This window comes from Thalassophryne amazonica, chromosome 2, assembly GCF_902500255.1.
Source record: "Thalassophryne amazonica chromosome 2, fThaAma1.1, whole genome shotgun sequence".
Taxonomy (NCBI): domain Eukaryota; kingdom Metazoa; phylum Chordata; class Actinopteri; order Batrachoidiformes; family Batrachoididae; genus Thalassophryne; species Thalassophryne amazonica.
This window is the reverse complement of record NC_047104.1, coordinates 79,402,319-79,428,667: the sequence shown is the minus strand read 5'-3', so window position 1 is coordinate 79,428,667 and position 26,349 is coordinate 79,402,319. Positions and strand designations below refer to the sequence as shown.

Below are 26,349 nucleotides of genomic sequence, written 5' to 3'. Positions count from 1 at the left end.
AACACCACCAAAACGAACATTGGACAGGACTAAGATTTTTGGAGAATCTTTGGGTATTATCAAGCAACACTGAAAAATGGTGCTGAGAATTACATTCTGGATTCACACGCCATTCAGCAGGGGTAGAAAAACTTCTACATATTAAAAGTGTGCCTGGGTGAGTGTGTGCGTGATTTTATTTTATAAGTTCAATGTAGGTACATGATATAATTTTAAATATATTAGAAATACATGGGTGACACAAGAAACTTAAAACATTTACTTCCCTTGTGGTCTAATTAAAGCAAATGACAAACAGAAGTAATAACCATAACAATAATAATAATAATATTAATAATAGTCTGTATATGATAACAAGCATAAACATCTTAAGACAGTAAATTAACATTAAAAATTCCATGATTAACAGGAAATAAAGGGTTGAGTTCCTCTCTAAAAAACTGTTGAGGTTTAAGATTCAACACATTCTGGACTCACACGCCATTCCAACTCATTTTTGAAATGTTGCATAAGTTATTACTACCCTTGAAAAAATGTCAGTTACTCGGTGTCAGCCTGATCCCATCAAATCTCAGAAACTAAGCAGTGCAGGATCTGGTTAGTACTTGGACATACATGTGGTTTCTCCAGGTAAACACTGGAGTTGCATCAGGAAGGGCATCCGATGTAAAAGTTTGTGCCAAATACCAGTTGCAGATCTGGCTGTATCCGCTGTGGAGACCCCGAACAAAAACAGGAGCAGCTGAAAGGACAACAACAACAACAACAACCTCTTTCATGAACACAATCTAGAGTGCATGGATCCCCAGAGGCAACACGCTAGTAGTTTTATATTACTGGGTGAACCAGATGATTAATTTGAACTGACTGCCTCTGTCTCTGGTCCATTTGTACGGTGCCTGATAGAAGCCATGACACTTACTTAAGACAACACTACCAAATACACAAACCACTTACAAATACAAATGCCTGCATGATTATGACAACAGAGAGCTGCCTCAAATGATCTTGCCAATTAAAAAAACAACAAAAAAGAAATGTATGCAAGAATAACCTGCACCACATAGTGTCTGCTGCAATTTCACCAAAGCACCCAGAAACATAGGCACATTGCTAAGCTCAACACAATGGATGTACAACCCCAATTCCAATGAAGTTGGGACGTTGTGTAAAATGTAAATAAAAACAGAATACAATGATTTGCAAATCATCTTCAACCTATATTCAATTGAATACACCACAAAGACAAGATATTTAATGTTCAAACTGATAAATTTTATTGTTTTGTGCAAATATTTGCTCAATTTGAAATGGATACCTGCAACACATTTCAAAAAAGCTGGGACACTGGTATGCTTACCACTGTTTTACATCACCTTTCCTTCTAACAACACTCAATAAGCATTTGGGAACTCAGGGGATGGAGACCCCAGACTGTTGAACAGCTGAAGTCGTATATCAAACAAGAATGGGAAAGATTCCACCTATAAAGCTTCAAAATTAGTGTCCTCAGTTCCCAATGTATGCTGGTACTGGACACTGGAGGATAACCAACGTATGGACCGGACCCATGCCATATGTGTCAAAGCTGCATCTGACACATGGTGTGACTGCTTGGCCCACTGTCAGCAAACTTTCAGCAAACATGTTCAGTGGCATGCGTGGACAGTTAGTGGCTCATGCAGCCGTTATGAACACACACACAAACACAGCTAAGTGACAATTTCAGCCGTACAGGTGTACACGGGCACAGTGCACACGAGTGCAGGGTGCACATGCACGCAAATGTGGGGCGCACATGCGCACGGGTTCACGCAGGGCTCACGTGCACATGGGCCACTGGACACCTTTGCTGAAAGTTTGCAGCAGTCACACGTCAGATGCAGCCTTCCAGCGAACTTTCATTTCTTTTTTCTTTTTTGCTCACTTCAGGAGCACAACATAAGTCTGTACATCTTAATGTCGGTTGGATTATCACATGGGATCTAATTTTTGCTGTGGTTATTTGCAGCACACAGCAGCCAGGTTTGCTTTTTACTACGAGCTGTGGTTTGGATCCTCTGCGCTCTGCACTGTGAAACAGTCATGGCTCCGTGCTGGAGGTGAGTTTTATGTTTAATAATCTTGTCACGTAGTTGCGGTACAGTTCCACATCACACCTCCTACAGAGTTTAGATAGGGATCAGGTAATATTATGTATATTACAGCGGTGAGATCCATTCAGCTCCATGCCTGAAGTGTGCTATGATGCATTGCTGCACATCAGACCACGGAGAGGCGCAGTGGCACACTGTACTTTCGGTTTGACTGCACGCTGTTCACACTCAGTGTACATGATGAATACCTGCCACATACATGTTATTACATATCAACATTTCCTTTGCCCTCCCTGGCCGGGGTCCAGTGGCGGTGGACATCCCACAACATGCCGGCAGGCTTTGCTGTGACCACGGATCTCAGAGCTCAATTAACCATGATCAGATCATTTCAGATGCTTTTTTGATGCTGTCAGAATACGTAGACTGTAATCAGATGATGCAAAACTGCATATAGACCACAGTCAGATGTGCGTTGCATCTCGATGGTGCCAAGAGTGTTTTGAACATGTGCAACACACTCGGGACAGCTGAGCGAATGGGACCAAATATGTAGATGCTCATAGAATGCCGTCCGTTGGTCTTCAGACCACACCTCAATATTTCCCCATTGTGGCCGGATGTGTCATTCTGATGCAATTCGGCCTCAATCAGCTTATGTGCGATGGAGGTATTAAGTCCTCCAGGTAAAACTTCTTCCTTGTGTTGCAAGTATGTCCGGTGTTTTGTGAATCTTTGTAGTGCATACAGTGCCCTCCAAATGTATTGTAACACTTGGTATTTCACACATTTTAATTTGTTTATGCCAAAAAAAAAGAAAAATTTAAAATTTCTAAAAACTTCCTTAAACTCAAAGTGAAAGCAAATCTGTACAACTTTATATAATTTAATTAAAACTATAAAAGCCAAGATGATGGATTGCACAAGAAGTGGCAAAGTCATAAATTGCTATGGCATTAATTAATTTGCTTTCTGTTTGAATTACAAGATTATATTTTTTTTTAGATTTTTTTTTTTGTGTGTGTGTATTTGAAATGGCAAAAATAAATAAAATGTATGAAACACCCAGTGTTCCAATACTTTTGGAAGGCACCGTATGTGTTTTTGGTGTGTGCTGTGTGAAATTTCAACAGACACTGTATCAAATTAAACTGTTTCAGTGCATGTGCTGTAGATGATACAGCAACTGTGTTTGTAAGCATTTTTAAAATTTGCAAGACATTTTTTAATGCAACTATCTGTTGAATTTCCATAGATATTTTTGGCTTGTATATGCCTTTTCTGCATTTGCTGGTGTTTTCTGCATTTTAAAGTTTTGTTGGCCCTTTTGACCAACAGGTTGATTGTTCCAAAGTGACCAAAGACATTATGATATTTACAAGTTTGCCAGTCTTATTTGGCATGATCTTACTGAAGCACAGGCAATACTGAGTTTTAGCATCTTGTTCAAGGACATTTTAACACACAGACAGGGGTAACTGCATGGGGATTGTTTCCCCAACCCTCTGGCTAATAGACCATCCACTCTACCAAATGAAATGTTAATATTTTGTCCTTATTTTGGATGGCTATGACAAAGATGATAGAGCAGGTTGTCCATTAAACAAATAATAATAAACTTTATTTATGCACCACTTAATTTAAGCAAAGTTTCAAAGTGCTTTCCAATAAAAAATGTTGTTAATATACAAATTAAAAACAAGCTACAAACAAACTCATGGAAAAGGCCAAACTAAATCTTCTCTTGAATCATAAAACATCATCGTTTGGAAACACCATTATCCTTGTTGTAAAAATGAGATACTGACAGTGACTCAGCTAGCCTGTTTTCTCCAGGTACAGTAAATCATTCCAAAGCCTGAGAACCAACAGAAAATGTTTGTCTTTTTTTTCTTTCTTTTTTCTTAATGAGCATAATTCTAATGAGAATTTTAATGAGTAACAACTCAACATATGAAGATATTCCCTGGATACAGCCTTAAGGGTGGGTCGTTTTACTTTTAAATAATTTCTAAGGGCCACTTCACACATAGTATGAATAAGTACAAATCAGGGCTAATCACGGCAGAACAGTGCGAGCAGCTGCAGTATGTGTAACCACATCGTGCAGCTGCTGTGAAAAAAATACATGCCACCCATGGGATCCAAACCTGCAATTTCCAAAAGCTCTGATTGCCAGCCAGAAACTTTACCGCTGAGCTACCTTTGCTATCTTGTAAAAGGTGCAGGAAAATGCCTGACATCAAGAAGGACATGGATGTACTTAAAAAAAAAAAATACAACCACACACCATATAAAAACACTGCATTTTATTGAATCCCTCTTATCAAGCAGGCATACAAGTATGATCCATCTGTTCCCATGGTCACAAACGTACAGTCGTGACATGACATGAATGGAAGCAGGGCACTCTTATGTCCACATCTGCTGGTGACGTGTCCGCTGCCCCGCACACGTGTCCTGCCCGACATGCGTGTGGATGTGGACAGTGCACCGCAGGACAGACAGTGTGTCATGTGGAACAGAGCTAACATGGTGACATGACATTCAGATCACCTGCTGCGTATTATGATCTGACAGTGTGTTTCACCTGGGGTAGCCTGGCAAGCACTTGCTCCCTGCAGGCCATTGCAAGAGTGATAATGTTTTTATTTTTGGTCCACGTGAGAACAACAAACAGACACACACGTGCTGCAGTGGACAGTTATTAGTTCATGTCCGTCCAAACACGGTATGTGTTCTCCAGCTGGGACGACCAGATCCAGAGATCCCCACAGCTGCTCCTGTCGGCAGACACACCCCCACTGTTAGTTCAATGCACACAACAATGTGTCACTGTGTTTATCTGCAAAGCCACACTCATGGGGGCACTTGGACAAATTTCAGGTCCAGCTTGAAAGTGATTGTCTGCTGACTGTTTTCATGCTATTAGTGCGAATGGCCACGCATTTTGTAAGTGCCAAGTGAGTGGTGTTACATGTCCGTGTGTGTCAGCTGGAATTTGGCCGACACCTGCTGCGAGAGGGTTCGATGGGCTCTCACAGCACAGACTCTGTCTTTCAACCTTTGGTGTGTGCAAATAGTAGTAGCAATAGGTGTACGAGGCGTTGGAGGCAGTTACAATTTTACATATATTGCATACGAGTCTTGCTTCATGTGCACTTCATGCGCAATTTGACCACATTCATACTATGTGTGAAGGGGCCCTAACCTGGACAGGCAACAATAAAGGAATGTAAAATTGTGGAAACAATGTGGACATCCAATATCTACTTTAAACAAGTGAACAAACCCACCAGTAGTTGAGAGTAGCTGGTATGAATAGATGTTTTGTTTTTTCAATAGAATTTTAGAATGTTTATTTTTAGAATGTTTTATTTGTAAAATGGTGACAATATTACTTTTTGATCAACGGTGACACATCACTGCTTGGTAGCAGGCTTTGCATGATGATCAGATTCAATTTTTTAATCATTCCTGGTCTTTGTCTGAGTGTCCTTGAGCAACAGACTGAAATTCAAATTACTGCCGGTGCAGTCCAACTTGGAACGGGTCCCAAGCCTGGGCAAGTTAGACTGGGTTCATGTCAGGAAAGGCATGTGGTCGTAAAAACTTTAGTCAAAACTATAACTGCCTGTCACACCCATATAAAAGACAGGAAAGATGAAGAGAAAGAAGAGTAATTGTTACCCTGTCACTTTAATATGGGTAAATGTAAAATACTGAAATGGAAAATCAATGCACAGGCTGTATAACTTATTTAAAATAGATCATGTGAGTGGTGCCAGCAGTAATAACTTTAAACAAATTCATTTTTGTCCTTCAACTTCATGCAGCATTATCAGTCTATGGATGACAAGAAAGTTACCATACAAAAGTTTTGTGGTTTGTGTGTGTTTGTGATAAAATAGCTTATTTGCCGTTGTCTTTCAAAAGGTCTTTTTTTTTATATACTTTTTACATATCAGCATTGTGATAAGTTAAAATAGTAATGCCAAAACATTTTCTTAACGTATCCTCCATTCCCATTGCATTTTTTAAGGATGATGGGCATGTACAAGTTCTACACCACATTCAGCAAGCACTCGTAAATCCATATAGTTGCATAAATTGCACATATAAACATGCTGAATTACACCTGTGTGTAAATCAGTGTACATTCCAACCCAGTCTCATGGATTGTCATGATTCAGCAGCACAAAATATACATTAATTTATTGGTTTGTGATATTGTCACAAAAAGTGCACAATTTTCATCATGGCAGCATAAATTCATTCTAATTCATTCTGTGATGGCTGCACATAATTAAAAGTGCAGTGGTGGGTCGGCGGTGGTTATGGTTAGGGTTAAGGGAAGGAGTAGGGTTAGGTTATGGTTAAGGTTAGGGCTGGGGGTAGGAGTTGTGTTTAGTAATAGTCTAGTTAAAAAAAAAAAAGCCCCAAAAATTTGAATCATTTCGTGACGGGAAGACAGTAAAAAAAAACAAAAAAACAAAAACGTAAGACTGGTCTGGTACATTCATGAGAAGAGTAAACTACTCCAATAACAAACACAAACATACCAAATAGGCTTTGCACTCACCCACATATGTCAAAGTTGTCCAACCAGAACAGTGAGATTTGAGACAATGACGAGGATATTCCAACCTATCTAAGTATTTTTTTTTTCCATTGCACTCAAAGATTCATTATATGTATACTACTGCATTTCAAACTGTGGCGTTAAACAGGATAACATCAGCATAATTGTAACATGTACTTTATGTAGGATTTTCAAACTAAAACTGCTTTAGTGTAAGTAAAGCCCCCATCACACAGCCAGAATGTGCAGGAAGCAGGCAGACACGGTAACAATAGTCATAATCCGGATGCAGTCGGGAGGAAAATAGGCGTGGTCAGCCGTGTCAGAATGCAGACAGACTGCCACATGCACACCTGTCAGATCACATCCAAAGCCAACCTGGTCTCACTGCAAGTCGTGATCCAGTAGCACGAAATATACATTAATCTATTAGTTTGTGATATTTTGACGAAAAGTGCCTCATTTTCATCACAGCAGGACAAATTCATTCTAATTCATTCCGTGATGGCTGCACAAAATTAAAAGTGAAGCAGGGGGTTAGGGGTGGTTATGGTTAGGGTGGGGAAAAGAGTAAGACTAGGTTATGGTTAAGGTTAGGGTCGGGGGTAGGAGTAGGGCTAGCAATAATGAGTTAAAAAAAACACCGTCATCAAAATTTGACTCATTTCGTCACGGGAACACGAAAAATAAAAAATAAAGACTGGGCTGTCCAAAGCATATGTAGATGACACAGACTGCTGAGGAAATGATCGCTCAGTGTGTGTGTGTGTGTGTGTGTGTTTTCATAATAAGCCGCTATGTGTGACACGTGTGTGCATGTGCTCAGCTGTCACTTGACAGCTTTTGATGCTGAATTTTACCGACAGCTAAACTTTGGGCAAATTATACTGACTTTCTTACTCACTCATATAGTAACATATCCCACGGTGCCATCAATTCCACCTGGCAGAAACTAGAGGTATATCCATCTACAGTCTGGTCTTCTGGAAGATTTGTGACTAAAAAAACATGGAAATAAGCCCAACTGTCTCCCTTAACATGAAAGAACAAGAATTGGTGTCTGGAAAATTGGCAGGTTGTTTGCAGAAATTCATCAAAATTTGAAATATCTGGTTGTAATTGCAGGCAGTTCATGTGTCAACAGGCTAGTCCTACATTTTAGCAAAGAGAATTGGGGATTTGGTCAAATTTAAGGGTTTCCTTACTGAGAGGTACAGGCACATGGCAGATATTTATCCATCATGTACAGTAGTGTTCAGAATAATAGTAGTGCTGTGTGACTAAAAAGATTAATCCAGGTTTTGAGTATATTTCTTATTGTTACATGGGAAACAAGGTACCAGTAGATTCAATAGATTCTCACAAATCCAACAAGACCAAGCATTCATGATATGCACAATCTTAAGGCTATGAAACTGGGCAATTAGTAAAAAAAGTAGAACAGGGGGTGTTCACAATAATAGTAACATCTGCTGTTGATGCTACAAACTCCAAACTATTATGTTCAAACTGCTTTTTTAGCAATCATGTGAATCACTAAACTAGTATTTAGTTGTATAACCACAGTTTTTCATGATTTCATCACATCTGTGAGGCATTAATTTTGTTGGTTTGGAACCAAGATTTTGCTTGTTTACTAGTGTGCTTGGGGCCATTGTCTTGTTGAAACATCCATTTCAAGGGCATGTCCTCTTCAGCATAAGGCAACATGACCTCTTGGCATATCCAAACTGATCCATGATACCTGGTATGCGATATATAGGCCCAACACCATAGTAGGAGAAACATGCCCATATCATGATGCTTGCACCACCATGCTTCACTGTCTTCACTGTGAACTGTGGCTTGAATTCAGAGTTTGGGGGTCATCTCACAAACTGTCTGCGGCCCTTGGACCCAAAAAGAACAGTTTTACTCTCATCAGTCCACAAAATATTCCTCCATTTCTCTTTAGGCCAGTTGTTGTGTTCTTTGGCAAATTGTAACCTTTTCTGCACACGTCTTTTATTTAACAGAGGGACTTTGCGGGGGATTCTTGCAAATAAATTAGCTTCACACAGGTGTCTTCTAACTGTCACAACACTTACAGGTAACTCCAGACTGTCTCTGATCATCCTGGAGCTGATCAATGGGTGAGCCTTTGCCATTCTGGTTATTCTTCTATCCATTTTGATGGTTGTTTTCCGTTTTCTTCCACGCATCTCTGGTTTTTTGGTCCATTTTAAAGCATTGGAGATCATAGTAGATGAATAGCCTATAATTTTTTGCACCTGCGTATAAGTTTTCCCCTCTCCAATCAACTTTTACTCAAACTACGCTGTTCTTCTGAACAATGTCTTGAACGTCCCATTTTCCTCAGGCTTTCAAAGAGAAAAGCATGTTCAACAGGTGCTGGCTTCATCCTTAAATAGGGGACACCTGATTCAATAAATATAAAATATACTCAAAACCTGGATTCATCTTTTTAGTCACATAGCACTACTATTATTCTGAACACTACTCTAATACCATCAGGGAAACAGCTGATCTGTCCAAAATTCATCCAGCAACATGGCAATGACTCCAAACAGTCTGACTGTTAGAACAATGAGTCAGACTGAGTTGACATAAGTACCTGATACAGCCAAAATGTGCAGAACGTCTGTTGTCCTAGATGTTTGCAACAACCTACATGTCATGTGTGCTTAGGATAATTTATGTTGTTTTAAAGGAAAACCTTGGTTGTAACAAATAATTTTTTTTACACACTTACGTAGTATGTTGTGTACTCACACTTTACAGCTTGGTTTCAAAAGTTCTTTAAATTTTTCGCAGCCCTGCCGATAGTTACTTCAGATTTAAGAATTCCAGTGTTCCTTATGTTGAGCCCCATTCTCATTTTTACAGATATGCATCCCAGAAGGACACAGTCTATAACCATGACAAACGGGCATGTGAAGATCACGGTTGCTCAAAGATACAATCTAGAGTGCACTTTGATGATATAACATGTCAGGTTTATACCATGTGTCAAAAACAGTCATGTTGATTTTGTTTTTCCATCACAAAGTTTATGTTCTTGTGAGCAGCCTTGAGACAGTTTGAAGTAGTCAAGCAAGCTGGATCATGGTGCATTTATATTGATTCAGGGGTTTCAGTATTGATTTATTTCAATCTGTCATTTTAAAATAGATTTCCAATTCCTCGCAGTTAACTGTTACACTCCCAAAAAATCCATAAAAGTGAGAAGGGGGCATTTTCCCTTTAATAGACTTTTCTGGAAAGTTTTCACTTTTGATTGTATGATTTAGGATGAGGTGATAAGATGGCAGTCACAACATAGGGAGGAGGTTATTGTAATGGGGGGGGGAAGGATACAGGAACAGACACAGTAAGAAACGAGTTCACCTTACACACACACAAATGAACACCACAGAGCTGTGATTTATGCAGGTGGACTTGCTGCAAACATGTCAGAGGCTATCATCCTTCATTTGTGGAGGACCGTATCAGTCCCATGTGTGCGAAAATAGTTAACCTGAAGTAAATGTGCATGTGTTTGTGTAAGAATACAGTACAGTTGTCAGATATGTGTATGTGTGCATGGTGGGGGCATTATGTATGCACTCGCAATGAAGAGACCATGTGTGGGTGGATGCATGTGAGTGCATTGTGTATGTAAGCCTGCGTGCACGTGTATGTGTGTGCAGGCGTGTGTGTCTTTGTGTGTGTGTGACACACAGGTGCTTCCTGGCTCACCTTCACTATGTCCTGCGAGATCCAGGGAGCCACAAACCCTCATGGGAAAAGTGCTTTCTGGCTTCGAAATGTGCTACTCTTTCTCTCTCCCTCTTTTTCTTTCTTTGCGACACACTCAAACTCATGACAGCTGATTCAATTCAATTCATTTTTTTTTTTATATAGCGCCAAATCACAACAAACAGTTGCCCCAAGGCGCTTTATATTGTAAGGCAAGGCCATACAATAATGATGTAAAACCCCAACGGTCAAAACGACCCCCTGTGAGCAAGCACTTGGCTACAGTGGGAAGGAAAAACTCCCTTTTAACAGGAAGAAACCTCCAGCAGAACCAGGCTCAGGGAGGGGCAGTCTTCTGCTGGGACTGGTTGGGGCTGAGGGAGAGAACCAGGAAAAAAACATGCTGTGGAGGGGAGCAGAGATCGATCACTAATGATTAAATGCAGAGTGGTGCATACAGAGCAAAAAGAGAAAGAAACAGTGCATCATGGGAACCCCCAGCAGTCTACGTCTATAGCAGCATAACTAAGGGATGGTTCAGGGTCACCTGATCCAGCCCTAACTATAAGCTTTAGCAAAAAGGAAAGTTTTAAGCCTAATCTTAAAAGTAGAGAGGGTGTCTGTCTCCCTGATCTGAATTGGGAGCTGGTTCCACAGGAGAGGAGCCTGAAAGCTGAAGGCTCTGCCTCCCATTCTACTCTTACAAACCCTAGGAACTACAAGTAAGCCTGCAGTCTGAGAGCGAAGCGCTCTATTGGGGTGATATGGTACTACGAGGTCCCTAAGATAAGATGGGACCTGATTATTCAAAACCTTATAAGTAAGAAGAAGAATTTTAAATTCTATTCTAGAATTAACAGGAAGCCAATGAAGAGAGGCCAATATGGGTGAGATATGCTCTCTCCTTCTAGTCCCCGTCAGTACTCTAGCTGCAGCATTTTGAATTAACTGAAGGCTTTTTAGGGAACTTTTAGGACAACCTGATAATAATGAATTACAATAGTCCAGCCTAGAGGAAATAAATGCATGAATTAGTTTTTCAGCATCACTCTGAGACAAGATCTTTCTGATTTTAGAGATATTGCGTAAATGCAAAAAAGCAGTCCTACATATTTGTTTAATATGCGCTTTGAATGACATATCCTGATCAAAAATGACTCCAAGATTTCTCACAGTATTACTAGAGGTCAGGGTAATGCCATCCACAGTAAGGATCTGGTTAGACACCATGTTTCTAAGATTTGTGGGGCCAAGTACAATAACTTCAGTTTTATCTGAGTTTAAAAGCAGGAAATTAGAGGTCATCCATGTCTTTATGTCTGTAAGACAATCCTGCAGTTTAGCTAATTGGTGTGTGTCGTCTGGCTTCATGGATAGATAAAGCTGGGTATCATCTGCGTAACAATGAAAATTTAAGCAATACCGTCTAATAATACTGCCTAAGGGAAGCATATATAAAGTGAATAAAATTGGTCCTAGCACAGAACCTTGTGGAACTCCATAATTAACTTTAGTCTGTGAAGAAGATTCCCCATTTACATGAACAAATTGTAATCTATTAGACAAATATGATTCAAACCACCGCAGCGCAGTGCCTTTAATACCTATGGCATGCTCTAATCTCTGTAATAAAATTTTATGGTCAACAGTATCAAAAGCAGCACTGAGGTCTAATTGATCAAAGCTGCTATTGATGTAATGTGCTGCTTTTTACTTAAGCATTCAAATGCTCTATCTCAGCATGAATGTCTTTTTTTAACCCAGTTGTGATGTACAACCTTGATTCCAATGAAGTTGGGATGTTGTGTAAAATGTAAATTAAAAACAGAATACAATGATTATTTTCTTTCTTTGTAAGTTTTTTTGTTGTTCTGGATCTGTGTCTGCTGAATAAATTCATTTATCTATCTATTTATCTATCTATCTATACTTTGTACAGTAGTGTTCAGAATAATAGTAGTGCTATGTGACTAAAAAGATTAATCCAGGTTTTGAGTATATTTCTTATTGTTACATGGGAAACTGAATGCCACACTACTATTATTGTGAACACCCCTTTTATACTTTTTTTTTTACTAATAGCCCAGTTTCATAGCCTTACGAGTGTGCATATCATGAATGCTTGGTCTTGTTGGATTTATGAGAATCTACTGAATCTACTGGTACCTTGTTTCCCATGTAACAATAAGAAATATACTCAAAACCTGGATTCATCTTTTTAGTCACATAGCACTACTATTATTCTGAACACTACTGTATTAGTTATGATGGGTATATGTATAATTTTATATACATATGTATCATTTTTATTTTTTGTTAAAGGGGTAGGCATTTACAAGCTTTTGCTTCTGCCTACACCCATTTGGGTGCATGGGTCCATTATTGAATTATTTTCTTTCTTTCTTTGTGAGTTTTTTTTTTGTTGTTGTTCTGGATCTGTGTGTGCTGAATAAATTCATTCATCCATCTATCCATCTATCTATCTATCACCACAACTTGTTTATAGACCTTTTCAGCATGGATTTGAACAAATATAAGTGTTCTGTACATCTATGTTGTGTCATTATATACAGTATTAGCACATTGCAAATGGGGATCCATGGGTTCTACATTGGGTAGTGTTTATAAAATACCTGACATTTTTCAAGGATGGTAATAAAGTCTACAAAGTTTTTAAAATGATTTTAAGTGAAAGTGCAGGAAATTAAAATGAGTATGTTTTGTGAATAATTGTATTTATTATTTGGTCAATTTAGTTGATGTCATGTTTTAAAACTGGCAATGTTGAGATATTTCTTTTGATTTACTGTTTATAGCCCTTGATGATAGATATTGTTCTGGGTCACTAATAACTATTATCTATGAGTCCTTGATTTGAAGTTGCATCAAATTTTAACAAACACATCAGCAAGTGACCTTGCTCTGGAAAAAGCCACATATGCTGTCCATGTGAAAATACCAAAGAGGGTAGGTAGATACCTACACTGTCAAATGTTTGTCCCTGTGAATTATTATGAGTGATCAGATGGGCCTTAGTCAGGGAGGTGACCAATAACCCAATGGTCACTCTGTCAGAGTTCCGATATTCCCATGTAGAGAGAGGAGAACCTTCCAGAAGGACAACGATCTCTGCAACAATCCACCAATCAGGCCTGTATGTTAGAGTAGCCAGATGGAAGCCACTCCTTAGTAAAAGGCACATATCATACCATATGGAGTTTGCCAAAAGGCACCTGAAGGACTCTCAGACCATGAGACACTCCCGCCCTGTGCACCAGCAAAAATTCCTGTATATCCCTTTTGTAAATTGTTTTGTCAATTGTGTTTGTCAATTGTGTTGGTAGCATGGCCCAAGCAGAGGGTCACCCCTTTGAGTCTGGTCTGCTTGAGGTTTCTCCCTCAAATCATCAGAGGGAGTTTTTCCTTACCACTGTCACTTGTGTGCTTGCTCTGGGGGTTGGTAAGGTTGGGCCTTACTTGTGTGAAGCACCTTGAGGCAACTTTGTTGTGATTTGGTGCTATATAAATTAAATAAATTGAATTAAATAAAATAAATAAATAAGAAACAAAATTCTCTGATCTGAAGACACAAAGATTAAACTCTTTGGTCTGAATGTCAGACAGTGTGATTGGAGGAAACCAGGCACCATCCCTACATTGAAGCATGGTGGTGACAGCAGGGATATTTTTCAGGGGCAGGAACTGGGAGACTAGTCAGGATGGAGGGAAAGATGAATGCAGCAATGTACATAAACATCCTGGATGAACATCTGCTCTAGACCGTTCTTGGCCTCAGATTGGGGTGACGATTCATCTTTCAGCAGGACAGTGACCCAAAGCACACAGCCAAGATATCAAAGGAGTGTCTTCAGGCTGACTCTGTGAATGTCATTGAATGTCCCAGCCAGAGACCAGACCTGAATGTGACTGAACACCTCTGGAAAGATCTGAAAATGGCTGTGCACCGGCGCCCCCCCATCCAACCTGTTTGAACTTGAGAGGTGCTGCAAAGAGGAATGGACAAAACTTCCCAAACATAGGTGTGCCAAGCATGTGGCATAATATTCAAGATTTGGGGCTGTATTTGCTGCCAAAGGTGCATCAACAAAGTATTGAGCAAAGGGTGTGAATACGTATGTAAATATGATTTCATAGCTTCTTATTTTTAATAAAATTGCAAAAAAAAAAATTTTTTTGCAAAAACCTTTTTCAAGTTGTCATTATGGAGTGTTGTGAGTAGATTTTTGAGGAAAAAATGAATTTACTCTGTTTTGATATAAGGCTGTAACATAAAATGTGGAAAAAATGAAACACTGTGAATACTTTCCAGATGCATCCTACCTATCTAGCTTAGATAGATAGATAGATAGATAGATAGATAGATAGATAGATAGATAGATAGATAGATAGATAGATAGATAGATAGATAGATAGATAGATAGATAGATAGATAGATAGATAGATAGATAGATACATACATAAACACTGAACAAAAACATAAATGCAACATTTGTTTTTGCTCCCATTTTTCATGAGCTGAACTCAAATATCTAAAACATTTTCTATATACATGTAGCGGCTGCACTCTGAGTTGTATTGTTATGACTCCGCCCAGTCGCTCCCCTTGGGACGCGAACTCACGAGCTCCGGCATGGGAGTCGGACTCTCTAACCAGAAGGCTAAAACCCAGGGCTCTGGCCCTGTGACCAGAGAATCCTTTTGAGCTGTTGGGAATGAGGTTTACTAACTACATCTGCACAGCGACACCTGCTGGCCTCCGTTACATACACAAAAGACCTATTTCTCTCAAATATTGTTCACAAATTTGTGTTAGTGAGCACTTCTCCTTTGCTGAGATAATCCACCCCACCTCACAGGTGTGGCCACTCTAAAAAAGTTCAGTTTTATCACACAGCACAATGCCACAGATGATGCGAGGTTTGAGGGAGTGTGCAATTAGCATGCGGACTGCAGGAATGTCCATCAGAGCTGTTGCATTCAATTGAATGTTACCCATGAACTGAATGTTCATTTCTCTACCATAAGCTGTGTCCACAGACAAACAAACACATCCACACCCACGCACACACACCTACGTACACTTTAATGTTTCCAGTTCACCTAACTTGCATGCTTTTGGAGGGGGGGGAGTGTTCAAATGTTTGATTATTCTCATTTTTATTAAAAATGGTATTATGAAGCAATTTGTATTTACATTGTGAATGTTTAAAATACATTATAGCAGTGGTTCCCAAATGGTGGTACGTGTACCCCGGGGGCTACGTAAGTGCCTGTGGGGGGTACGCGGGGCAATGACCAAAAAAGAAAAAAAAATGTCATAACATGCTGTAATTGTCATAAGCTGTCTGAAACAATACTATTATAGATGTGTGTAAATGCTACCATCTAGTGTTGAGTCAATTTATTGCAACAGATGGGTGTGACTATCTGGGTGATTGACACCTGTTGCCATGCCAGCGCAGCTCACTTAGCCGCCCCATGAGCCCGCCGCACGAGTGCCAATATGGACAAGTGGCTAACGGGAAGAAAACAGCGCAGTGCCAAGACACCTGCCACAACTAGTCAGCTTGTTGGTGCTAGCGATAACAGTCCAGCTGATTGTGCAACTACAGCGACTATGACGGACTCAGGTCTGATCGATCACCCCGATGTTTGTGTTGCTAGCGAGAGTCAAGCTAGCATAGCCAGCAGCATCAAAGAGGACAGCCGTGACAGCGACGCAGAGCATTGCAGTGTGAGACAGCAGACTTTTGATCGAAACCAAAGACTATTTAATCGAGAGAATAAGACATCAAAGAATCGCAAATGATGACAACTACATTGCTCTTGGTTTCACGTGTGTTAACACGGGTGGATTTCTTGGCCCGCAGTGTGTTAAATGTGCAAAAGTTCTATCGCAAAATGCAATGAAGCCATCACTATTGCGCAGGCATTTAGAGACCAGTCATCCCCATTTGAAAAATAAACCACGTGAATACTTTGAGCGTCAGCTGAAACTATTATCTGCAAGTAAAAGTTGTATTGCAGAGACAGACACTGCTAACAGGAACCGGCTGCGAGCATCATACATGGTCAGCTATAGAGTCGCTAAAACTAACAAGCCACACACTATAGTGGAGGATTTAATATGCCCTGCTGCCTCAGATATGGTTGGAGCAATGTTGGGGGAAAAGCCAAAAAAGACTATACGGGCTATCCCGTCATCGAACAACACAGTTTCTTGACGCATCAGTGCTATGGCTGAGGACATTTTGAAACAGCTTCTTCAGCAGGTAAGAGGCAGCGAGTATTACGCTCTACAGCTGGATAAGTCCACAGATGTTGCTGGCCTTGCACACCTCCTTGTATACTTGCGTTACATACATGAAGGGACAGTAACAGAGGACATGCTCTTTTGTAAACCTCTTGAGGAAAGGACCACTGCACTTGACATTTTTCAAAAGCTGGATAATTTTGTGAACGCAAACGGGCTAATGTGGGATAGATGTGTGGGCATATGCACAGATGGCGCACGGGCAATGACAGGTAGACATGGGGGTGTGGTGACACGCATTCAAGCAGTGGCACCAGATGCCACATGGGTACACTGCAGCATCCACCGTGAGGCGCTGGCCGCAAAGGGAATACCTCCTCAACTCAAGAATGTTTTGGACATCACCATGAAGATGGTCAACTTTGTGAAAGCCAGGCCCATGAGCTTGCGCTTGTTTGCTGCGTTGTGTAATGAAATGGGCAGTGAGTATGAGACGCTGTTAATACACACAGAGGTGCGCTGGCTTTCAAGAGGCAGGGTATTAACTCGCTTTTTTGAGTTGAGAGATGAACTTAAAGTTTTCTTTAGTAAACATGATTTTGCCCTGTCAGAACATATATATATATATATATATATATATATATATATATATATATATATATACACGAGGTCTGTTAGAAAAGTATCCGACCTTTTTATTTTTTTCAAAAACCATATGGATTTGGATCACATGTGATTGCATCAGCCAAGCTTGAACCTTCGTGCGTATGCGTGAGTTTTTTCACACCTGTCGGTTGCATCATTCGCCTGTGAGCAGGCTTTGTGTGAGCAGTGCTCCACCCCTCACGTCGGATTTTTATTGCGAATAAAATGTCTGAACGATTTGGAGCTTTGCTGCATCAAATTTTTCCAGAAACTGTGAGAGACCAGGTGGACACCATTCGGAAAATTCAGATGGCTTTCAGGGACGATTTTATGGGGATTACACAGATTAAGGAGTGCTCCAGCCGGTTTAAAGACCACCCACAGCGTCTGAGAGCGCGGCGCACTCCGAGCGCCGATCGACAGGCTAAATCAACCAGATCATTTCCAACGTGAAGGCTTTGTTGATCCGGGACGACATCTGACTTACACAACAATGGCAGGAGACGTGAACATCAGTACTTTTTTGGCACATTCCACTGTTACAGGAGTTTTTTTCATGGAAAGAGGAGCGGAGGGATGCGCCACCATGCCGCTCATGGTGCGGCACAAAACCACCTCCATGTTGGTCTCACAGGACGGCTTTCAGATGGCTTTTCAGTCGTGTGACACGAGCTGGACATGCCCCAACCTGTCCTGTGAGGCTTCATCACGGCGTTGCTTTGCTCCATGCAGACCAACACGGAGGTGGTTTTGTGCCGCGCCATGAGCGGCACGGTGGCGCATTCCTCCGCTCCCTTTTCCATGACAAAAACTCCTGTAACAGTGGAATGTGCCGTTCATTTCCAAACTGGATGCTCTGTTGATCCAGGACGTCGTCTGACTAGCACAGGAATTGTGGAACACGTGGACATCAGCAATTTTTCGGGACATTGAGACAAATGTGTGGAGGAATTCCACACATCATGGTGGAGCCGCATGGCGCAAAGCAACGCCGTGATGAAGCCTCACAGGACATGTTGGGGCATGTCCAGCTCATGCACAATTTCTCAGATAGTCACACGACTGAAAAACCACCGAAAGCCGTCTGAAAGCCATCTCAAAGCCATCCTGTGAGACCAACACGGAGGTGGTTTTGTGCCGCGCCATGAATGGCTCCATGGCGCATCCCTCCGCTTCTCTTTCCATGAAAAAAACTCCTGTAACAGTGGAATGTGCCGAAAAAGTACTGATGTCCACGTCTCCTGCCATTTTTGTGAAAGTCAGATGACGTCCCGGATCAACAAAGCCTTCGCGTTGGAAATGATCTGGTTGATTCAGCCTGTCAATCAGCGCTCAGAGCGCGGCGCGCTCTCAGCAGCTGTGCGTGGTCTTTAAACCGGCTGGAGCACTCCTTAATCTGTGTAATCCCCATAACATCATCCCTGAAAGCCATCTGAATTTTCCTAATGGTGTCCACCTGGAGGTCTCTCACAGTTTCTGGAAAAAATTGATGCAGCAAAGCTCCAAATCGTTCAGACATTTATTCGCAATAAAAATCCGACGAGAGGGGTGGACCACTGCTCACACAAAGCCTGCTCACAGGCGAATGACACAACCAACAAGCGTGAAAAAACTCACGCATGCGCACGAAGGTTCAAGCTTGGCTGATGCAATCACACGTGATTCAAATCCATATGGTTTTTGAAAAAAATAAAAAGGTCGGATAATTTTCTAACAGACCTCAAATATATATAGCCATTCTACCATACAGGCCTGATTGGTGTATTGCTGCAGAGATGGTTGCTCTTCTGGAAGGTTCTCCTCTCTCCACAGAGGAATGCTGGAGCTCTGAGAGAGAGTGACCATCAGCTCAGTTTAGACGAGCAGCCAGCTCTTGAATAGTCCTGGTGGATCTGAACTTCTTCTATTTACAGATGATGGAGGCCACTGTGCTCAATGGCACCTTCAAAGCAGTATGTTTTGCATTTTGGCTTTGAACTCCCACACTGCATGTCAGTCAGCAATCAAACATGCAATTAAAAATTAATCTGTTCCCACATTCTGCTAAGTGTACCAAATGTTCTACAACGGGCTATGCCTATTTCTACCTTTGCATTTTTATGCAAAGGTTTCATCTACACCACAGTCTGCACTTTCATTCAATGGACACTCATGTATTTATCTTATTGAGATGATTAAGTCCAATAAACATGAAACATGGATCAATGACAGAAAAATTAACAAAAAGATGCCTGAAAAATTTCATAGTTGGTCACAAGTTTGTGTGGAGTAATCATCTGAAAGTAGACACTTAGAAAAGCATGAAATTCATATCTCAAGACCTTATCCATCATAGACCAGCAATGTTCAAAGAAGAATTTTTGATAATTTTCAGTATGAATAACTAAGTTACACAGACTGAGCACAACAGCTCTGAGAGTGCTGATGGAGAAGTGTAGAGAAGGCCAGAAGGCACTGCATTTTGTTTGTAGACTTAAAGAAAGCTTATGATGGAGTACCCAGAGAAAAGGTATGGTGTTGTATGAGGAAGTCTGGTGTGACAGAGAAATATATTAGAGAGGTGCAGGATATGTGCAAGCACAGTCACCACCCTCTGGCTTTTGGTTGACGTTGCTTTCTATTATCAAAATTTCTGAGTAAGTTGTTTTGGGAGGATTTTTTGTTTGTTTGTTTGTTTGTTTTTTCTTAACACTATTTCCAATGTGCCTTCTCAAGAGATGGGCCATGTTAAACCTTTTTCAGAAGAAGCACATTTAAGTGATGGATATCGTGATTGTCATATTTAAAAAAAATATTCAACTCAGTCGATTGCAAAATCATCTCTGACCTTTCTGTGTACCATAAAGAGAATATTTTTAGCAGTGTGGCTGTTATTTTGCAGAACACTTGGTTGAACCTATATGAAAGTAAAATAGATTTTGAATATTGATAAATATAGACTGACAGACCGCATTAAGCATAGTTATCTGGATGCACAACACTTCATGCACATGGTGGGCGCAATGACTGATTCAGTGAAAGAACTGAAAAAGTATGGATGTCTCAATTAAAGTTAGTCCTCTTGAGGGCAAGCTAGCATGCCAGCACCATCACCATGTGGTTCTGCAGGTCAGTCCACATCTCAGAGCTGCATCCCTATGAGTTACATGATCCTCACGGTGGATCGGGAGGCCGTCCGTATATGGGCCTTATATTAGTGCAGATATTGTCTTCTGGAAAATGTGGTGGCAACTACTAAAACGAGGAAAAGCACAAACAAATGACAGGTGGCGTATTGTTTTCGTCTACTTTTATGACCTTTATAAAAAGGCAAGTGTAAAATATTTTGCAGGATTGTCTTACAGACATAAAGACATGGATGACCTCTAATTTCCTGCTTTTAAACTCAGATAAAACTGAAGTTATTGTACTTGGCCCCACAAATCTTAGAAACATGGTGTCTAACCAGAGCCTTACTCTGGATGGCATTACCCTGACCTCTAGTAATACTGTGAGAAATCTTGGAGTCATTTTTGATCAGGATATGTCATTCAATGCGCATATTAAACAAATATGTAGGACTGCTTTTTTGCATTTGCGCAATATCTCTAAAATTAGAAAGGTCTTGTCTCAGAGTGATGCTGAAAAACTAATTCATGCATTTATTTCCTCTAGGCTGGACTATTGTAATTCATTATTATCAGGTTGTCCTAAAAGTTCCCTGAAAAGACTTCAGTTAATTCAAAATGCTGCAGCTAGAGTACTGACAGGGACTAGAAGGAGAGAGCATATCTCACCCATATTGGCCTCTCTTCATTGGCTTCCTGTTAATTCTAGAATAGAATTTAAAATTCTTCTTCTTACTTATAAGGTTTTGAATAATTAGGTCCCATTTTATCTTAGGGACCTCATAGTACCATATCACCCCAATAGAGCGCTTCGCTCTCAGACTGCAGGCTTACTTGTAGTTCCTAGGGTTTGTAAGAGTAGAATGGGAGGCAGAGCCTTCAGCTTTCAGGCTCCTCTCCTGTGGAACCAGCTCCCAATTCGGATCAGGGAGACAGACACTCTCTCTACTTTTAAGATTAGGCTTAAAACTTTCCTTTTTGCTAAAGCTTATAGTTAGGGCTGGATCAGGTGACCCTGAACCATCCCTTAGTTATGCTGCTATAGACTTAGACTGCTGGGGGGTTCCCATGATGCACTGAGTGTTTCTTTCTCTTTTTGCTCTGTATGCACCACTCTGCATTTAATCATTAGTGACTGATCTCTGCTCCCCTCCACAGCATGTCTTTTTCTTGGTTCTCTCCCTCAGCCCCAACCAGTCCCAGCAGAAGACTGCCCCTCCCTGAGCCTGGTTCTGCTGGAGGTTTCTTCCTGTTAAAAGGGAGTTTTTCCTTCCCACTGTCGCCAAGTGCTTGCTCAAAGGGGGTCGTTTTGACAGTTGGGGTTTTTCTGTAATTATTGTATGGCTTTGCCTTGCAATATGAAGCGCCTTGGGGCAACTGTTTGTTGTGATTTGGCGCTATATAAATGAAATTGATTTGATTTGATTTTAGACCTGGGCTTACAAAAAACTGATTTTCAATACTTACAATGCTGTAATCATGTTTTTTATTTGTTTTAAATGAAAAGAGTCAGCTTTGAAGCTTATTCCAATGCTCATTTTACTTCCACTCTGCAGTGACAAAATCTGTACTTCTTACAGCGTCAAAGGCTTTTCAGATGACTGCCTGTTAATTACCCATCTGCCTGCTCTTTACGAGTCTGCCTCCACAAAATCTGCAGGACACGCTCACACGCAGTCAGAGCTCAGGAGCTTTATTCTTCCTGTTTACACCTTCATCTATTATTCACTCTATCTGCTAGCATCTTTACGTGCGTGTGTGTGTGTGCCAGAGAGACTGCAGACGCACACACACACACACACACACACACACACACACACACACACACACACACACACACACACACACACACACACACACACACACACACATCTATCCCACACTGGGGTGTTGAGGAGGTAAAAGTAGGTTGTTAATAATTCACTTTCTCATTTTGTTTCCATGGCTCTGTTGTTTTCTTTGTAGTCCGTCTTTGCATAAAAAGAATTAGGCCAGGCAGATTCTCACCAGATGTATCTTGTTTGCTCAAGCATCAAACATCGCTTGATAGTGTTAAGGCCCCCCTGACACGAGCATGACTTTGATTCACACACTAAGTAGCATGACCTATGACCTGTGTCGTGCTGGAGAGTAAACTCGTCTTTAACGGGTGCAGACAGGACGTGAAAGGGGTGCCAGTACGTGCTATTGCACACAGAAAATTTTGAAATGTTCAAAAAATCTTTCACGCATAAATGTTGTGTTATGTGGCGTGATGTAATCTCCAACACGATGTGCAGCTCGTCAAGTGAAGTAAAGATGAAGTGAACAGAGCGAGTGGTGACGTCACCGGATCGCATAACAGCGCAGCCCGTCTGAACAATTATAACAAGATGTTTAATCTGTTATAAACATACTTTAACAGCTGCACACAAGAAGGAAAGAACACACAACTGTTTTATCAAGCCATGACAAAGTAAACATGACAAATAATTACCTTTTTAGATGGCTCAAAATGCTTTCTGCAAAATGTTAGGCTCACGCATGCAAACGGCTGAAGCTGGAGCAGTCCTCCGTGATTCAGAAAGTGATTATAGTGGTTTTCAATGGCCAAATTGCAGAGAAAACTATTAATCCAACAGGAAAGTAGAGAAGCTTGAATCTTCAACTGGACTGGGTTGCTTGACGTGAGGACGTTTTGCTTCTAATTGCAGAAGCTTCCTCAGCTAAATTTCTTGCTCTGGTAGTCTGACTTCTGTCTTGACTCTTGTACAGAAGAATGTTGTGTGGGCCGCTGAAGAGGAGGTACTGCTGGCCCACCATCACCAGAGGGCGCCCTGCCTGGAGTGCGGGCTCCAGGCACCAGAGGGCGCCGCCGCCTCACGGGAGCAGCCTCGGTGACAGCTGTCACCCATCACCTGAGACAGCTGACGGCAATCATCAGTGGGGTATATCAGCAGGACGGCATCTCCACCTCATTGCCGAGATATCGTTTCTACCAGAGAGGTAACATATCAAAGCCTACTGAGTACACAGTTTTGACTGAGCAAGTTATTGGTTTACTGTTCCAACGAGAGGTGGAGGTACCTTTCCTGCCGTTCGGAGTTCTGGGTGCAAACGCGCCCCCATCTAACTGTTCTTTTTCCCTCGCCAGCAGTACCAGGTCCGACACGCGGAGGCAGTGGCCACCTGGGAGTTCGGGACTTGGCGGCTCCAGTATTCCCGGGGTCCTGTGGCGGAGGAAGCCGTGTGGTTCCGGTCTTACCTTGGAGAGGCGTCTCCTATCTTCGAGCCTGCCCACACGACACCTTTGTGTATTGACTTTTGTCCATTTCTGTAATTGGTTGTATTCGTTGTGCACATTCACAACAGTAAAGCGTTGTTATTTTGACTTACTCCATTGTCCGTTCATTTGCGCCCCCTGTTGTGGGTCCGTGTTCCTACACTTTCCCAACAGAAGAATAACAGAAGCCAGCAAAAGCTGGAGTATTAAACCTAACCAGACCCCTCCTAGAGGCAGACTGCTATTGGCTAGTGACTAACAATTGCTCTAATTAGCAACTAGTGTGCTCTAGTTAGCACCCTCCATACACTACATAGGTGAGACTAAGCAGCCGTTGCACAAAAGGCTGCAGAGAGGGCACCGGTGGACCTCAGAAATGGTTTGAGAGGGGAGTGAAGGAAGCATTGTATGTGAAACAGTTGAAACCTAGCCTTAACCAGGGAGGGGGTCTGAGACACGCTTTGGCCCCTGTTTACAATGGTTTACTCAGGTCAAAGCAGTTTCAGTCTTTTGTTCATGGTAATGAGTCACTCACATTGTCAGGAGAGGCACCAGTCCCATTGTATGGAGGGACAGGTGCCCTGTCATTAAGAGGGGGCTAACTAGAGCACAATAGGTGCTAATTAAAGAAATTGTTAGTCACTAGCCAATAGCAGTCTGCCTCTCGGTAGGAGGGGTCTGGTTAGGTGTAAAACTCCAGCTTTTGCTGGCTTCTGTTATTCTCCTCTACAAGAGTCAAGACAGAAGTCAGACTACCAGAGCAAGAAATTTAGCTGAGGAAGCTTCTGCGATTAGAAGCGAAACGTCCTCGCATCAAGCAACCTAGTCCAGTCGAAGATTCAAGCTTCTCTACTATGGAAACCACCTGGACAACTGAGCTTTCACAGAAAGAATCTGACACAAAATAATTATTTTATTTTTCTCAGCTTGTACAAGGTCAAAAATGCAAAGGTTTGGATCAGCTAAAAGACAGGCCCTAGGGGATGTTGTGGATGCAAAATATTGAAAGTAAATAATACTTGGTAGGAGTAAATGAGTTTTTTTCCCCAAAAAAATGAATTCTGATTTATGTCTTTATTTGCTTGGTGTTTCAGCTGTGTTAGTTGATATGTGATTGACGTGGATACTTTTATAGGGGAGACTTCGCTTGACATTTTGATGCATAATATGTGCATGTTGGTGTCAGCATTGGTTAGTTATGAGTGTTCAAATGTTCCAAACAGGGCAAGTCCCCAAATTTTGGGACTCTAGGGTTTAAGAGTTTAATCTATTGGTTCATGATATTGTGACGATATTGTGTCTCACCCCACAAAATGAAATTCATAATCTGTCTTATGTGGATTTTGTTAATTTTGGTTGGTGTTTTTTTTTTTAATTGATATCCCCACTCTCGACCCCTGAACAATTTCTGTATATTTTTTGGTAAAAGGTTATTTTTTGGTTTGTACAAGATCTGTGCGTCCCCGAACCCGGTGGTGGACGCCGGAAGTAAGGGATGCCGTCAAGCTGAAGAAGGAGTCCTACTTGTCTTTGTTGGTAGGTGGGACCCTGGAGGCAGCTGGCAGGTAGTAGCAGGAAGTAGCTTTCCGCCAACACTGTCTATAGTGTGGGTGGGGAGCTGTTGACCCTGACTGGGGATGTTGTTGGGCAGTGGAAGGAATACTTCGAGGATCTCCTCAATCCCATCGTCACATCTTCCGAAGAGGAAGCAGAAACTGGGGACTCAGAGGCGGACTCATCCATCACCCAGGCCGAAGTCACTGAGGTGGTCAGAATGCTCCTTGGTGACAAGGCTTCTGGGGTGGATAAAATCCGTCCTGAGTACCTAAAGTCTCTGGATGTTGTGGGACTGTCCTGGTTGACACGTCTCTGCAACATCGCGTGGCGGTCGGGGACAGTACCCCTGGATTGGCAGACCGGGGTGGTGGTCCCTCTGTTTAAGAAGGGGGACCGGAGAGTGTGTTCCAACTACAGGGGGATCACACTCCTAAGCCTCCCCGGTAAGGTCTATTCTAGGGTGCTGGAGAGGAGAATTTGACCAATAGTCAAACCTCGGATTCAGGAGGAGCAGTGTGGTTTTCGTCCTGGTCGCGGCACACTGGACCAGTTCTACAACCTCCATCGGGTGCTCGAAGGTTCATGGGAGTTTGCCCAACCAGTCCACATGTGCTTTGTGGATCTGGAGAAGGCATTTGACCGTGTCTCTCGAGGCGCCCTGTGGGGGGTGCTCCGGGAGTACGGGGTCCGGGGTCCTTTGCTAAGGGCTATCTGGTCCCTGTACGACCGCAGCAAGAGCTTGGTTCGCATTGCCGGTAGTAAGTCAAACCTGTTTCCAGTGCATGTTGGCCTCTGCCAGGGCTGCCCTTTGTCACCGATTCTGTTCATTACCTTTACAGACAGAATTTCTAGGCACAGCGAGGGTGTAGAGGGAGTCTTGTGTGGGAACCACAGAATCTCATCTCTGCTGTTTGCGGACAATATGGTCCTGTTGGCTTCATCAAACCAGGTACCTTCAGTGTGCACTGGGGTGGTTTGCAGCCGAGTGTGAAGCGTCCGGGATGAAGATCAGCACCTCCAAATCCGAGGCCATGGTTCTCGACTGGAAAAAGGTGCCTTGCCCTCTTCAGGCCGGTGGGGTGTCCTTG

The 26,349-nt window shown here is 41.8% G+C and overlaps 1 protein-coding gene across 1 annotated transcript in view; it reads right to left on the bottom strand.

The window, feature by feature from the left end:
* Positions 1-26,349, bottom strand: part of LOC117526335 (MAM domain-containing glycosylphosphatidylinositol anchor protein 1) — a 1,010,161-nt gene that overhangs the window by 5,289 nt on the left and 978,523 nt on the right. The window lies entirely within an intron of this gene.